At 35.0% G+C, this 17,484-nt stretch overlaps 1 long non-coding RNA gene and 1 pseudogene across 1 annotated transcript; both read right to left on the reverse strand.

Annotated features, from left to right (window-relative positions):
- Positions 1-2,483: 2,483 nt before the first annotated feature.
- LOC133028993 (pentatricopeptide repeat-containing protein At3g61360-like) lies at positions 2,484-12,082 on the reverse strand (annotated as a pseudogene).
- A 1,445-nt stretch (positions 12,083-13,527) lies between these two features.
- LOC115716974 (uncharacterized) lies at positions 13,528-17,144 on the reverse strand. The gene is made up of 2 exons (XR_004011642.2): positions 16,734-17,144; positions 13,528-13,878 (listed from the first exon to the last, which is right to left on the reverse strand). It is a non-coding gene; the product is annotated as an uncharacterized LOC115716974 (long non-coding RNA).
- Between the last annotated feature and the right edge of the window lie 340 nt (positions 17,145-17,484).

A 17,484-nucleotide genomic window follows, 5' to 3' on the forward strand; every position in this document is an offset into this window, starting at 1 on the left:
GTGCCAAAGGATCAGGATTAGGATTTAGAGCAGGCTGAGCTCGCTGCTCTCTCAATTCTCTAATTTGCTCACGCTGCTGCTGGATAGTCTTTTGCATTGCAGCGTATAACTCTTCCCAGTTTGGTGGGGGTGAAGGGTTCTCGCCCTCAACAACAGACCCGAGCCCAACTAGCTCGCGGTTACCCCTACCAGTCCGCCTCGGGTGCATAATCTATACACATGCGGTCACATTCCAAGTGATAACAATACTGATAAGTATTTCCATATATCATAATCCTTCCCACACAATTCCAATATCAACACAATTCAGATAATCAAGCAATCAGAAAATTAACAAACTATCTTTTAACTAAAACCTTACTAAACCATGAGTCGATCAAGTCCTTGCAGCCAATGTACATATCAAACCAGTCTTCAGGATCTAAAAACCTTGGTGCTCTGATACCATGTTGTAACGCCCTGTCCAACAGGGATGCCACGTGTGTGCTTTTATAAAATTCTTATTTTGATACTATATAATGATACCAAAAGTGTGGGTAATTAAATTTGTGATAATTAAAATCAAGCATATAAAAACTTCTTTATAGTAAAAGATATGTAATGAGAACTACGGGGACCCACAATTTTCAAAATATTCACAAACTAGTTTAACAGTGTTTTTTTACAACATAAACTTTGTATTCCCAAAATACATTCAAAATAGAACAACTTGTTCACTAGGCTGTGCCACTGCGGCTGATATGTACATTGCTGCTATGACTTCGCACTCATGGCTGCTCAACCTTAGCCTTCCCTTTACTTGCACCATAAAGCACCCGTGAGTCACAGAGACTTAGCAAGAAAGGTGAATAAAACAATAACCAATAATAACCATCAATTCAATCTCATATCAACATGCTTCCACATTTACACAATATCATAAACACACAATCATAATACTTTATAAAGTACCCCTTTATCACTCGTTAACCACGAGCTGAATATGTCACTATCGTTGCCCGATGAAGCAAACGATAAGTAAGAAACCTAACCGCAGTTTCAAGAGTAATTACTCATAACGGTATTAACCGCTTCCCACCCTAGGTCATAACCTAGGCTCAACAAACATTAATCAAAGTCTTGATAATAATCAAGGCCATAACCATTCACAATTAATATTTAGCCACATACAGTGCTTACCACCTTTCTTACCTTAGTTCAGAATTCCAACGTACGGGTCGACCTGAGTGGAAACAAGCTAGGCGATCCTGGTCCTATGTCACGACAATTAGAACTCAATGAATACCTTAACTCGAAATTTATGGATTAAAACCCTAATTTAAAACCGATAATACTTAGCCCTAAACAATTTCAAAATAGACCAAATAACTCAAAAACAATCAAAGACAGGTATTAGGTTCCACCTCCAGCAAAAACAGGGTTCAGAGAAAACCCGAAAATTTTCCCCTGCAGGTAACCGGTCGACTAGTTCTGGTACACCAGAACCAACTGGTCGACCGGTTGCTCGCAGACCAGAAAAATTCTGGGTTTTCTTCCCCAGCTCGAACCAAAACCATCACAGACCTAAATTGTATTTTCAGAACAGTATAACATACCAAATACAACATATCCAACACATCAATTAACCACAATTTATCAATTTACTCAAAATCACTATCTTAAATGTAAATTAAGCTCAAATTACTTAACTAAACACATTCAATCTAAACAGCCATTAAAATCACTTGATTCAAACTTTAACACACTCCAAAATAGACCTAAAAACACAATCTCAACCTAAATTAATCCTACAGCCACGAAATTCCAAAACCAACCTAAAATAATGAAATTTATAATCCTCAAAGAAATAAACTTACCTCCAAAGCTTCTAGGATGATCTTGGGTATCAAATCTGCTTAAAAGCTGAAAGAAATTAAGAAGAGCCCCTGGTTTTGGCTAGCTCTAGGTCACGAAGGAGAGAGAGGAAGTGAGATTGATTTCTCTTCAAAGCTTCTCCTTTAATAGCTTCTAACACCAAAAGAACCCTCTTTTTTTCCATTTTAATTAATTATTATTATTATTACATAATAATCAGCCAAGAAAAACACATAAAGACAAAATCAAATACAAACCCTCAAAATGACACTTTTACCCCTCCATAAATGGTAAAATTCAAATTAAAACCCTAGGGACATTTGGTCATTTTAACTAATCCCGTCTAACCAACAACTTAAAGATTAAACTAGGCTAGAATATTTCCAAAAATAATCCATCCTTTATTGTCGTGACATTCTAACCACTCCGTCGAGCTTCCATGGTCACCAAGCCCAAAAACATTTTATTTCAAAAATGGTATCCATAACACCCACATATTCTAAAATAATCTTCGTAATTTATAAATTACGCTTATTTAATCAATAAATAAATTCACCCTAATTACACCAAGTAAAATCATAATCTTAATCCATTACCAAAATAATTACATATTTGATAAAAGATGCCTATTTAGATATTATTTATTTTCCGGGATATTACAGCCTCCCTCTCTCCAGGACTTTTATGGAGCAGTCAAAAGCATCGTTGAGAAAACCTCTGGAGCATAATCCTGTCAGGAAAAGCTCCAATAGGGCAATATCCATTCTCCACTAAATAACCCCATAAAAATACAAGCCTAGATCAATCCGACAATTTTCACAGTAAACTTTCATCAACATAACCACCGTACGCGTTTTTTGGACAAATTTTCTTTCAGTCATTTTTTCATATAGTACCTTCAAAGTCCTTTTTCTAATCAAGTCAAACAAGATTGTGTGATAGGTATTAGTGGAAACAGAGCATTTTTCTTTATTGAACAAATTGAATGTGAAATATTTGTTATAACTTATTGAATATTAGGGGAGGTACACATATATATACTGGCACAGAAAAAGGTAACTAATATAACCGACTTAACCAAAACTAAACTAATCTAATAGCCCCTTTCAAGATGGAGTGTATAAATTTTAAACACTCATCTTGGATACAATGTAATGAAATTGATTGGGAAACAAAGGTTTAGTAAAAATATCAGCTAAGTTAGACTTGGTAGGAACATGATTTGTTTTGATAGTGTCGTTGTTGATCTTCTCCCTTATGAGATGACAGTTGATTTCAACATGTTTAGTTCTTTCGTGGTAAACAGGATTTTCTGCAATGTGTATGGCAGCATTGTTGTCACAGAAGAGAACAGATGGCAGTTGAATGTTGATGTTGAAATCGACAATGATGGAATGAAGCCATGTTAGCTCACATGATGTGTTTGCCATTGCTTGGTACTGCTTCTGCAGAGGAGCGAGAGACCGTTTGCTGTTTCTTTGATTTCCAGGAGATTAGAAATTTTCCTAGGAAGATGCAGTAACCTGAGATAGACCGTCGTGTGTCCAAGCATGATCCCCAATCTGCATCTGCAAATACTCAAAATTGGAGAGGAGTGGGAGCATCTTTGTAGAAGAATAAGCCTTGTCCAGGTGTGCCTTTGAGGTACTGAATGACGCGATTAGCTGCTGTGAGATGTGGTGCATGAGGGGCCTGTAGGTACTGACTTAGTTTGGCAACAGCAAATGATATATCAGGGCAATTTATTGTGAGGTAGACGAGCTTTCCAATGAGGCTTCGGTACTGAGTTGGATTGTCTAGAAGAGGTCCTGTTTCATTGTCAATTTTGATGTTTGGTTCCATTGGGGTTGAAACAGGTTTTGTGCCAAGAGTTCTTGTTTCTTGCAGTAATTGTATAGTGAATGGACGCTGAGTTACAGAGATGCCATGATTATTTCAAGCTATTTCAAGGCCTAAGAAGAAGTGAAGTGGTCCAAGATTTTTGGGTTTGAATTGGGAATCGAGGGTGTTGATGAATTGATTTAGAGCTGTAGTATTGTTGGTTGCAACGATTATGTCATCAACATATATTAAGATTGCTAAGAAAACATTGTTGGTGTTCCTTATGAAAAGTGAATGATCATTCTTGGATTGAATAAAATTTTGTTGTAGCAATGTAGTGCTCAGTTTGGCATACCATTGCCTTGATGATTGTTTTAGGCCATATAAACTCTTTTTCAGTTTGCATACTGCATTAGGAGGTATGTTGCCTTTTGGTTTGTATCCTTGAGGAAATTTCATGTAGATGTCCTCATTAAGATCGCCATGTAGAAAGCATTATTGATGTCCATGTGGTGAAGATGCCATTAGTTTATTGCGGCTAGAGCAAACAAAAGTTTAAGTGTGTTAAATTTAGCTACAGGGGCATAAATCAATTCCTTGTTGTTAAGTGTAGCCTTTTGCTACGAGCTGAGCTTTGCATCTTTCAACAGAGCCATCAGGATTATACTTTATCCTGTAAACCCATTTGTTGCTGATTGTGTGTTGTCCTAGAGGTAATGGGACAACAATCCAAGTATTGTTTGCTTTGAGAGCATCAATTTCTGTATCCATGGCATCGTTCCATATTTTTTCTTTGCATGCTTGAGTGTAGGGTGTGGGTTCAAGCAGGTGGTAAGTAGCTAGAACTGCTGCCCTGAATTTAGGGGAGAGTTTATGATAAGAGAGATAGTTCGAGAGAGGATATTGTGTGCTGCTGATAGTATGACAACTAAAATCTTTAAGGTGGGCAGGGGTGTTGATTTTTCTGCCTGATTTAGTTGATTTAGTAGCTGGTATGGTTGCTTTGTCAACTGATTTAGTTAAGTCAGGATTAGTTGCTGGTGCAACTATTTTTCCTGGTGCAACTGATTTATTCGAATCAGTAGTGGTTGCTGGTGTTGCCTCAGGTGATGCATTATCAGTTGCGTGATCTGAAGCAGTTAGAAAAATTGGTGGATGCTGATATGTTTCATGTTGACTGTTAGGAAAAAAACTGTCAATTTCTATATTTGGTGTATTATTTTGCATAGGGTATATTTCTTCATAGAATATGACATCTCTTGATTGGAAAATGTTATTTGTTTGGATGTCAAGAAGGGTGTAAGCTTTCATATGGTCAGGGTAACCTATGAAAATACAAGATTTAGCCCGAGGTGCAAATTTATGATCAATGTGAGTAGGAGAAACATAAGCTAAGCAACCAAAATTTCTTAAATGATTATAGTTGGGGGGTTTGTTATGCAGCAACTCATATGGTGTGTTGTCTTTAAGAACAACAGATGGTGTTCTATTAATGAGATAAACAGCAGTTTTGACCATATGATTCCAATAGGATAAATGGAGATTGGATTGAAAAGTAAGAGCTCTTGCTACATTAAGTATGTGCTGATGTTTTCTTTTAACAATAGCATTTTGTTGTGGTCTAGCCACACATGAATTTTGATGTATAGTGCCTTGAGAGGCATAAAAACCTTTGAGTTTTAATTCCTTTGCATTGTCTGTTCTTACTGACTTTATATTCTTTTTTTAATGAACATTGACAAAGGTGAAGAAGTTATGAATGATTGTAGGGGCATCTGATTTGGCCCTAAGGAAATATAACCATGTGTACCTTGAGTGGTCATCCACAATGGTTAGGAAATACTTATAACCTTCGGTTGAAGGAGTGGGGTAAGGTCCCTAAATGTCAAGATGGATTAAGTCAAATGACTCAATTGCAAAATTATTATGAGATACGAAAGGGAGTTTCTTTTGTTTAGAAAAATGGCAAGTTGGACAATTGTGTACAGTAGATGCATCAAAAGAAAATTTCAGCCTTTTATTTAATTTGTTTATAATCAATACAGATGGGTGACCAAGGCATGAATGCCAATGGTTTGTAGTTTGTATATTACAAGAGATAGTACTATATGCTTGGTAATAAGAGGCATCTTGGTTGATGTGGTAAAGTTTGCCGATTCTTCTAGCAGTCCCAATCGTCAAGGTCTGATGATGGTCCTGAATATAACACAAGTTAGGTGTCAAAGAAACATGATATTGGCTGTCATCAATTAGAGAAGTAATAAAGAGTAAATTTAATTGAAATTTGGGAACAAATAGAACATTGTGCAAAGTTATAGCAGAGTTTATAGGCACGGTTCCAACAAGTTCTATTTTGACAGTATTACCATTTGGTAATGTGACAGACTTGTGTGTTGTGGATTTTGTGATATGAGAAAAACATCTAATGTTGCAGCAAACGTGGTGAGTAGCACCACTATCTATTACCCAACAATGAGGCGCTTGAGAATTTTTGTTACCAGTAAAGTTGTTGATTGCTGGTCCTTCTGATGTTGATGCATCAGTTGTGGGCTGCAATTGTTGACTGAGCATGGAGATTAACTGCTGACATTGAGGTGCAGTGAGTTGAGATGTTCAAGGATCACTTTGTGAGGTTGAAAGTTGGTGAGTTTGAGGATTGGTTCGAGAAAAAGAACCAGTTCTGGTTTTTTGTTGGTGGTAAATGTTGTATCAGTGGATCGGGGTTTGCCATAACCAGGTGGAAAACCATGTAGAAAGTAACATTTATCCTTGTAATGACCAGGTTTTTGACAGTGAGTGCAATGAGGTCTTGGTCTTTTATATTTGGAGGTTTGATTGGGAGCAGGAGTGGGATCTGTAGGAGGATTGTTTGTGTGTTGCAGCATCAATTGGTGGTGTTAATCTATTGCCAAGAGTTCTTTGTCTTTCTTGGTGTATGACCATAGAAAAGACTCTGTTAAGTGGGGGCAAGGATCGATTAAGAGAATTTGGTCACGTGTAGCATGATAGGTTTCATTCAATCCTTTGAGGCATTGTAAAACTTGGTCATGGTTGAGGTAATCTTGATTTTGTGCTGCAGCTGCACAAGAACAGGGAATTCGTGGGGGAAGTTGGTTGATTTCGTCCCACATTGCTGTCAACTTTGTGAAATAAGCACTCACTGTGTCATCACCTTGATGAAGGTATGTCAAGGTTTTGTTCAGCTCGAATATTCTTGGACCGTTTCCTTGATTAAACTTGTTGTTTAGAACAGTCCACATCTCGGCAGCAGTGTCGAGATACATGATACTGCTCTTAATCTCAGGTGAAATAGAGTGAAGTATCCATGACATAACTAATTGATTGCATTGTATCCAAGAACTATAAAGATTATCATGGATAGGGGGTTGAGGTACGATACCTTCCAAGAATGGAGTTTTATTTCTGGCTCCTATGGGGATCTTGAAGTCTCTTTTCCATGGCTGAAAATTGCGGTCTGTGAGAGTTGGAGTAGCAAGAACCAGCCCTGGAGGGTCTGCATTACTGAGGTAGTAGGGAGACCGAATATCTTCATAGGGAGGTCTCTTGATTGGCGTGGATCGAGGAAGAAGATTTTGTTCCTGTGAGGATTGATCGACAGGATTGGATCTTGAGACAGGAATCTGGTGTTGATTGTTCTGTTCGACTGGATTAGGTCGAGAAACAGGTTCGAGATTGGGATGTAAATGGTCAGCGGATTCGATTGTTGGTGGTGGGGCGTTGGTAGTAGGGGTATTCGCGGTGTGGGTGGGGCAGTTTTTAACCATTTTTTCAAACCAACCCGCACATGCGGTTTTTCCTATTTTCCAAACCGCACCCGCACCGCGATACTAAAAAATTGCAAAAACCGCACTGCAAAAAATGATGCGGTGCGGTGCGGTTTATGCAGTTTGAACTATCACAATTTTTTTTTTTTGAAATCATCATAAAATAATTAAACTATCATTAATATAATTATTCTAAAACACTTAAGAATATACAACAAACTTGAGACTAATAAAAGTTATAACAACAACAATAAGTCAATAATCTTTTTAAAGTTTCAACAACACACCTAAATCAAAATAACAAACTTGAAACTAATTAAATTCCAACAACACTATAAATGTACAACTAACATACTTTATTAAAAATAAAACAAACACAAACTTCCAACTCCAAATTTCAATACACATGTATGGGCTTGAGTTTGTTGCTAAGAAGAGAGGGTTTGTGAAATGTTATGGATTTTGCCCTAAGATTTATGGGCTTGGGTTGGGCTCATACGTATGAGCTTAATTAAATAAATATAAACTTGAAATTTTAAAACATGCAGTGCAGTGCGGTGTGAATCGCGGTTTAATAATTCAAAACCGCAAACCGCACTGCACCGCGCGGTTTGGGAAAAATTCAAACCGCAACCGCACCGCGAAGAATTTCAAACTGCATTTTTTTTGCGGTGCGGGCGGTTTAAGAAGTTTGAGTGGTTTGATGTACACCCCTAGTTGGTAGCATCGACCACTGGAGGATTCTGAGCAGTGGAGGTAGCTGAGATGGTGGCCCTAGTACGGACCATTGTTGAAGAGGAAAGTGTTGGAATTTATTTTACCAGGATCTTAGATCTACTCACAAGTATGTTGTTTAAACACCCTAAATATGAACTTTCTAAAACGATAAATTAAACACATATAAAGTTAAGAAAACCTTACATTGATGCAGCAGAATTAATGTCTCCTTCCACTCAGATCTCTAACCCTTGTATCCTTTCTGTAGCAGAGTATAATCAAGATCTGAGCCTGAATGTCCTTCTTCTTCAAGTTTGATCCTTCACAGTCTTCCAATCTATGATTGAGTTACTGCTTGCTGTGTGTGGGCACTCACTCTTTCACTAGGGTCAAAATTGATGAAGGGAAAAGAGAAGAGAGGGTTTCGGCCAGGTATAGAAAGTGGGGAAGGCTCAGTTTTTCTGAAGAGAGAAATTTCTGTCAGATTACTAATGAAAGCATGTGATTTGGCTGAGCCATCACTTTCTATTTATAGGCAACTACTAGGTTTAGGTTGAGAATTATTTGGCATTAAAATAATGAAAAAATCAATTTGAAACTCCACAATAAGTGGTCGGCCAAGGTGTAGTAGTGGGCCCCACTTGATTTTGCAGTTTTATCAAATTTTATTTCTATTTTCTCAAAAATGCCAATTTTCCAATTCTAACCTTTTAAATGCCAAAACTAACTATTTAATAACTAAAATAGATTATTAAATAATATTATCATTTAATTTAATTATTAATTAGACATATAAAGTCCATTAATAAATAAATAAACCTAGAAACTCTTTTCTTTACAATTTCACCCCTGCTTAGTGAAAATTCATAAAATTAGACATAGTCTAACTTTAGAATTATAATTGATCAATCACGAATCAATTAATGAGTCTTACAAGCAGAATGTTCTCAACTAGAATGGGGACCATGGATCTATATGCTGAGCTTCCAATAAGTGAACCAAATTTACCAAGTAAATTCCTACTTATTAATTCTTCGTTGAATCCACTCTTAGAACTTAGAATTGCACTCTCAGACTTATATAGAGCATATTGTATGTTCCACGATATCAATATGCTATCTCATTTAACCATTGTTATAATCTTATTGTGATTTAAAAATCCTCTATATAGATGATCTACATCGAGATGGGATTTCTTTACCGTTCTCACCCCTCAATGTATTTTGCCCCTTAAAACACTTAGCTACCTGTAAATGGTGTTTAGTGATCTAATAATTAGTCAGTTAAACAAGAGCTCATCCATTTACTTCTATTTGCTAAGCTCGAAGGGAATCATCACTTTACTTCTATACACCAGTAGAAGCTATAGATTCCATATTTATGTTCAGCACTCCCACTCAATCATACTATCATGTTTCCAAAATATATGTATCACCCTGACCTAAAAGTAGGCTTAACTAATAAATCAAAGAACATGAATAGTACTCCTAAGTTGAGCCTAAGCATATCAGGATTTAGATTCTTTTAATCTTAAGATCAACTACTGATATTGACTTGGAAAGATATATATAACGGTAAGTTTGTAATATCTTAACTTAGTTGCAATATCGGTCCAGTCCAATGTATACTCCATACATTTGAAACTAGTATACTTTACTAATGTCCTGGAAAGAACATAACACTTACTCCAAGTGTAAGTATACATCATCGCTGACTATCACATTAGTGTAAATCCAATAACACTGATGAAACAGGGACCAAGTCTTTTGATTCATATGATCACATCACATTCCACTGTGTTGACGATACTATAATTGTGAATAAACATATGATCTGGATTTAACTGATTTTGTGTGTGTGAATGTAATAAACATATTAAACCATTAGCATGTAAAATTGATGAAAACATCAATCACTTCAAATTTCTTACATTGATAACTAATCAGATTGTAAAGAGTTTTATTTAGGGCATAAAACCCAACAGAAAGAAGCTTCAATTGATTTCTTGAAGCTTGAAGGAGGAGGAGTCTTCTGATACCATATTAGTGGAAACAGAGCATTTTTCTTTATTGAACAAATTGAATGTGAAATATTTGTTACAACTGATTGAATGTTAGGGGAGGTACATATATATATACTGGCACAGTAAAAGGTAACTAATATAACTGACTTAACCAAAACTAAACTAATCTAATAATAGGTCGTCCAATCATGAATTATATGTTTCTCTTTCATCTCACCCATTAAGGTAGTTGCGGCCTGTGCATCTTTACACCTAATAAGCAAACTCATAAAAGCATTATAAGCCCTAGAATCAGGTCATAAGTTTCTCGCAGAGAGTTTATCAAACAATTTTCATGCCATTATTGGATTCGGAGCAATTCCAGCTCCATGAATAAAAGTAGTTATTGTTCCTAGCATGGGGGACAAATTTGACCGCTCCATCTCTTCGAAGAGTCTCAAACCACCACCAAAGCAGCCTGTTTTACAATAGACATCAATCTTAATATTATAGGTGACAATATTTTGCTTAAAACCTCTTGAAATCATCTCATGATAAAACAATTCGACAGCAGTAGTATCTCTTGATTCTTTAAAACCCAATAGCAACATATTCACTCTTTTTGTCAGGGGCATCTTTAGGAACACTGACCGTGCCTCCTTCATCTGCCTTTGTGTGCAAAATGCTCGAAGAAGTGCATTGAACTCCTCTGTACCGAATTTCCTCCCAACAAAAATTTTGTTCTCCATGTTTTCAAATGCAGCAAACGTGTCTTCATAGGACTGGAACTTGGCAATCTTTGAGAGCATGATGCTAACTGACATTAGAGTAAGCAATAGGGCTGTTTATATAAACTGAAAAACTGCGATTTAAATCCGGACCACTACAATCCAAATCATTGTAAATCGTAACCGGAGAAACCGTTTTTGGTAGTTTGGTCAATCCAGACTAGTTAAGGCGTAATGGTTCGGTTGCGATTCGAAATAAATAATAAACGGTTAAACCGGACCGAACCGTTTATAATAAATAATTAATTTATATATTTTTTATATATGACTATATGTATAATTTAGAACTTTTTTGTGTGTCAAGTTTTTTATTGTATGAATTTTAAATTTTTATGTTATGTTTGACTTTTAAAAATATTTTTATACTATTATTTTATATGTTATAGATCTATTACTTATCATGTTAAATTTAAATTTTGAAAAATAAAATTAAAAATTTCGTAAAAATAGTACAATTACTTTAAAAAATATAAATAATTATAAATTCTACTTAAACCGTGGTTTCAAACCAAATCAAACCGTTCTTAATGGTTTGGTTTGGTTTGAGAAATTTTTTGGTCTGGTTTGGTTTCTAATATTCAAAAAACCGTTATACTGATTTGGTTCAAAAACTATGAAAATTCAGACCAAACCAATCCATGAACACCCCTAATAAGCAAGGACAGATGGTCTTTTCTGATTCTTTTCAACAACTCCCAAGCTCTATCGAAATACCGCATTCGTACAAGGATGTGAAAGCATCAGCACTTAGACTAAATTATGAATGATGGAGGGAATAATCAAAAAAACTGAAGGGCTTTAAGACCATTGGAATGGGCAGCAAAAAGGCAACCAAGAACATTCTCCACTAAAATGTTGGAACTTAAAGGTGGAGGGATATGTTGCACAAGGGTAAGTTGAAGTGGCTGATCAAGAAAGGGATACTCGTTAATCAGAGTAGCAATTTTGTTTATTTTGATTTTAGTTTGAGATTGTGGACCTTCACTATGACTAAACGATCTAACAATATTACTTATTATAAAGTTACTCATTTGTGGGATCAAGAATTAATACAAACAATAAAGCTGCTGCTCAAAACAATGCATTATTTGATCCCAAAACCACTTTAAAGATTGCAAATTCCCATGCTAAGTAATATTCAAAACAATATTGACACTACAAAACAATGAAATACAACAACCATTCAAAGGAGATAGTGTTAAAAAAAAAATTCTAAAATTTAAGAAAACATTTTCTTCTAATTTTTATTCTTGATCTTTTTTTCTTTCACTAATATTTGCAGGCCACAAATACTTGTAGACTTTACATTAGGGCTGAACATTTTGAACGGGTTTGACCCGAACCCGAGCAACCCGCCCGAACCCGAACTAGTGAACCCGCAAAAAAAATTTAAAAAAAAGTTTCGGGCGGGTTGGGTTCAACCCGGTACCCTTCGGGTGGGTTGGCGGGTTGAGATTTTAGGGGTACCGGGTTTCGGGTTGAACCCGCGAACCCGCCCGCCAACCCGGTTTATAAATATATTATATATATTTCTTTTATTACTCTTTTTATATATATATATATATATATATAATATGGACTTTAGATTTTTATGGACTATGGATATTGGATATGGATGTATTTTAAAATATTTTAGTTTTCACTTTTATCATGATTCATGAACATGAATATGAAGTTTGATTTGAATCTTTGATAAATAGGTTGTTTGTTTGTTGGTTGGATTGATTATGTATTTTTTTCTTCAATAATAGATACTATGAACAAATTGTTATATTATATATGCTTAATTTAATAAATAAAAAAATTACAAAAATAATTATTTGAATAAAAAATTAATTTTTTTTAAAGAGTTGACCGAGTTGACTGAGTTGACCGGGTCAACCCGCCAACCCGCTAAACCCGACCAACCGAAACCCGCCAACCCGTGACCCGCCAACCCGCCAACCCGCCAACCCATGCCCTATTCGGGTCCGGGTTCGGTTTCAATTTTTTGAACCCGAAACCCGTGAACCCGAAACCCGCCAACCCGAAACCCGGTAAACCCACCCGATGTTCAGCCCTACTTTACATACTTTTATTATCATTCTGGAAAGATTTTGACTGATGTTGTAACTTGTACTAATACTTCCCTGGAAGGACTGTTAATGGTAGTGTGCATGCTGCTCCTTTGGATTTAGGTGAGGTGATGCTGTCTGTGGATGCTATGCTAGTGTAAATCTAGATGACTAGATTGGCTTTGGAGCTGTTGTGACTGGGGTATGTTTGTAGGCTGCTGAAATTAATTATGAAGTTGATTATGTTTTTATACAACATAAAAAATAAATAAATAAATAAAATACTTGTATGAAGTAGATGGTTGTACTAAATAATAAAGATCTCATCTCAAAGACAGTTAAGGACTATTTGAGTTTCAAAACTCATATTTTTTGAATGAACTTTAGACAACAGTATTCACCAACACTAAACCGTAAGCCTTTCTTTTTTTGCCGATGATTTGTGTATTAAACTTGATACCAAATTGATATCAATGCTACTGCAAGTGCAAAGCAAACTAAAAACGTGCCAAAACAACCACTTTACATGCATTGATTGAACTCCAGATGTGATAGAAATGTTTTATCAATCATCCATCATAGTTGTACAATCTCCACGGACCATAAGGCCTGGTGGGGAATAATTTCATTAGGTTCATACAATTTTAACAAATACACAGAAGCTTGATATTTTGATTTTCATAACTTTCACAAGTACACATAGAAGCTCGAAACACACATTCTGAGCCTTTTTTCTTCATCTTCTTCTTCCTGCCTTGCTTCTTTTCAACAAATCACTCTGATTCAGTAGGAGGCTTTTCCTTTGGGTGTTTGGAGGCATAATGATCCCCAAGTTGTTTCGCGTTTGCTAGTTGCACCTGAAAGCATGCATTTGTCGTTATGAAGGAAAGTAAAAATGCGAGTTCGACAAGTATATGTCAAATGTCTGATGCATAAATTCATGGAATTATGAGGCTATCAATCACCAGAATTAGAAAGTTGTAGTTGAGGCAATGTCATAAGACTCATAACGCTATAAAAGAAAATACAAGGATGTGGAAAATCCACAGGGTATCACATAATTAAACGTGATACAGACAAAACAGCATAAACAACATTACAATATAACATTCCACTCTCTTAAGCAAACTAATCATCAATTTTAAAAGATATATGAGAAAAATAATCTGGAATCACTTATTTAGTTGAGCAATAAGGAAAAATTTTCATGCAATCTAAAATGAAGGGGAGAGTGAATAACTTCAGACCATGTTTATTATTTAATCCAATAGGACAATTAGGGAAGATATAATATTTGAAGCAAAAGAAAATTAATGACTAAACCAAACTAAAATCTGTAACCTCTCTTAAATGAAACTACATTAAAAACCAAATTAAACACTTAATGTTCATTTCATCTTGTTATCGAATTGACTGGACATGATGTCTGCCTTCAGTATATTGCTATAAGTATTTATCTTTTTCTGAAAAGACTAAGGGGCCACTTCCTGTTACCGTAAAAGATGCATAATGCATTTCCCCGACATTATCAATATTCCTTTCCTTTTTTTTTCCATTGGAACCAAACTCCCCACCTAACCTAACAATATTTTGGGACCAAGAAACCACAACAATTGTTATATAGTTATTAGTTACCAAGAAGAACTTGAACCACAAGCCTTGTTCCTTAGTTAAAGAAGAAAGCATTCTCCAATAACAGGGAATAGCAAACTACATGCCTCCCCATTATTTATTTTCTTAAACCTTGTAGGCGTATAAATCATGCCGAACCATTTGACAAATCCATTTTCAATTCTATAAATTTATTTAATAAAACACAATAGTATTTCCAAATTATTCTGAACCTACTGAAGCCATGAGCTAATCATGCTTTTAGCTACTTTAAGAATTAAGCCCCAAAGACAGAGGGATGGTGATGACCATTTCCTATTGCTAAGTTTTTTCATTACTAAGCACAATATATATATATGTATATACATACTTTGATACACACATACTGTTGAAGAAAATATATAAATATGAATGGTGTCATTTTTATCTTCACTATCAGATGCCAAGGAGATGAAAACTAATCATAATTGATAGTCTTTATTAGTTTTTTCTCCAGTTTATTTCACAGGAGTAAGTAATTCATAACCCTTGGGAAAAGAAAGTCAAAACCCTGAAATTTCAATAACAGTTGTCCACATAATCATCAATCCATACGTTAACTGAAACAAACAGAGAAAGAAAAATGACGTTTTCAATTATACCAAACATCCAACTACTAGAAAATGTGCGTGTGTTTATCTTTTATGTTTCTGAAAAACAAAATAAATGACCAATATTAGACCTAGATATAAAAAATCTTGCAACAAATATAGCTTTTTGGGTGGTCACATGGTTTTAGATGTTTATTTCATCTCCTAGAAAATTTGCCACATTGTTTAGAAAAACAATACTTATTCAATCATTTGGAGCTTTTACCTAGGTATAAAACACAACACTCAGAGACCACCTCAAATAAATGACTTTCCCTTTCGTAAAGTACAAAATTACCTAGAAGTCATCCACATGATAAGGACCAAGAAAATGTCCTTCACACATAAAGTGGTATCAGCAATGAGAATTGATATTGCTCAATCATCCCAATACATAGATCTCCACAAATCTGATCCAGTTATTTACTCCACAAAAGGACTAATCTACTTCTCAAGTTTTGAAATTTAATTGCTTAAAAAACCTAGGATAAAGATTGTCAAAAGCCTGTGTTTAGTTTGGTTGAGTTCATAACACTAAGAACTAGATAGTGTGCATAGACAAATACTGATTCAAGTAATTCAGCTAGTATAGGTTATACTTTCACATAGAAAAAAAAAAGGATAACTTTTGTGTTCACAAGAAAGAAAATACACAAGCCCAAAAAAAGAAGAAGAAGAAGAAGAATATAAATGAGAAAGAAGAGGTCCATTAGTTCAGCTCAGTAACCCAATCTACAATCCAGTAATTCCTAAAAAGCTGTTAACTGTTTGAGGGAAGAAAATAGACGAAAATTCTTAGAACTCCCTAACAGTAACAACAAGAGATGCCCAAACTGAAAGCTATCCCACAGAAATTTTTTATCTTGAGCATTGTTATCATAAGTACAGAAATATATTTTGGGTCAGGCTAAAATATCAATACCTAGTAAGTAGTAACTACTATACAACATTACCACCAGCTATAAGTGTTCTTATCAATTATTTACTTATTTATTTATCTTAAACAGTGAGATTTTCTTATTGATACTCTTAGCCCTATATAGCAAGTACAATAATCATAGTTTGTAGACATCATCACATTATCCCACAACCAAAATTTAGTGTGAAGCATCTAACAAACCAGATAGGCATCCACTTATAACCATCAAGATTACCTTAAACCAATCAAGTTAAAATCTTCGTTGTAATTAAAAAAGAAAAGAAAAGATCACTAATGAATCATAGAGTTCAAAATGAAGACACAAATAGTAATAGATCACAACCCTAATTCTTAACCAGACAAAAAGAAGTTCAATAAAAAAAAATTGCTTTAACAGATATATAGCGTAAATCCGCCCTGAAATAAACATCTGGCAAAATAATCAGAATGAAATTTAATATTTACGATCGGAACAACGAAGATGATCGACAGAGTTGAAAAACAAAATGATAAATATAAATATTTAAAAAAAAAAAAAATGAAAAAGAAAAACCTTGCAAATAGGGCAGTTGGCTTTGAGAGCAACGGCTCTGGCCTCGATTTGAGAGCCCTTTTGCTTCTGATACTTCTCCGCATTTCGCTTCTGAGCATCGATCTTCTGCTTCCCCCGAGTCATCTTTCCTCTTTTGTTTTTTTTTTTTGGTTCTTTCTAAAATCTGTTTCAGCCTAGTAAAGGACGAGTTATACGATCAATTGTCATTTGTCAATAGAAATGAAGGTAAAGGTGAATTTGACCTTATATGCACTCATAATTTGAAGTGCAAACAAAGGAGATTATTGATTTTTTTCTTTTTTTTTCTTTTTTTTTTTTTTTTTTTGTCTTTATTATTTGTGAACACTCTATAATAATAGCAAATTAGGATATTTGTCCTTCAACTTTAATATATACTCTTCAACTTTAATATATTCTAATCATGCTTCCTATTTTTGAAGGCGGTTAAAAATTCTTCATTATTAGATATAAAGATTTTTTTTTTCCAATTTTAATAAGAAATGTATTAGAGAAATAGAGTGAGTATATATTAGTTAGATAGTTTATTATTCACTTAGATGCTCCAACTAACTTACTCAACTTGGGGACTTGTCTATATAAAGAGGTTCACCCTCCATTTCAATGTAATGGGTTATTACCAATAATAAAGAAACTCTTTCTATCAGTAGTGAACTAATTTCTTCCTCTTTCACTCTGGTTATGGCGCGTACAAGGTCTACTGGTCCATCATTTTTTAACGATCCATCTCTAC

The sequence above is a fragment of the Cannabis sativa genome, chromosome 5 (assembly GCF_029168945.1).
Source record: "Cannabis sativa cultivar Pink pepper isolate KNU-18-1 chromosome 5, ASM2916894v1, whole genome shotgun sequence".
Lineage (NCBI taxonomy): Eukaryota > Viridiplantae > Streptophyta > Magnoliopsida > Rosales > Cannabaceae > Cannabis > Cannabis sativa.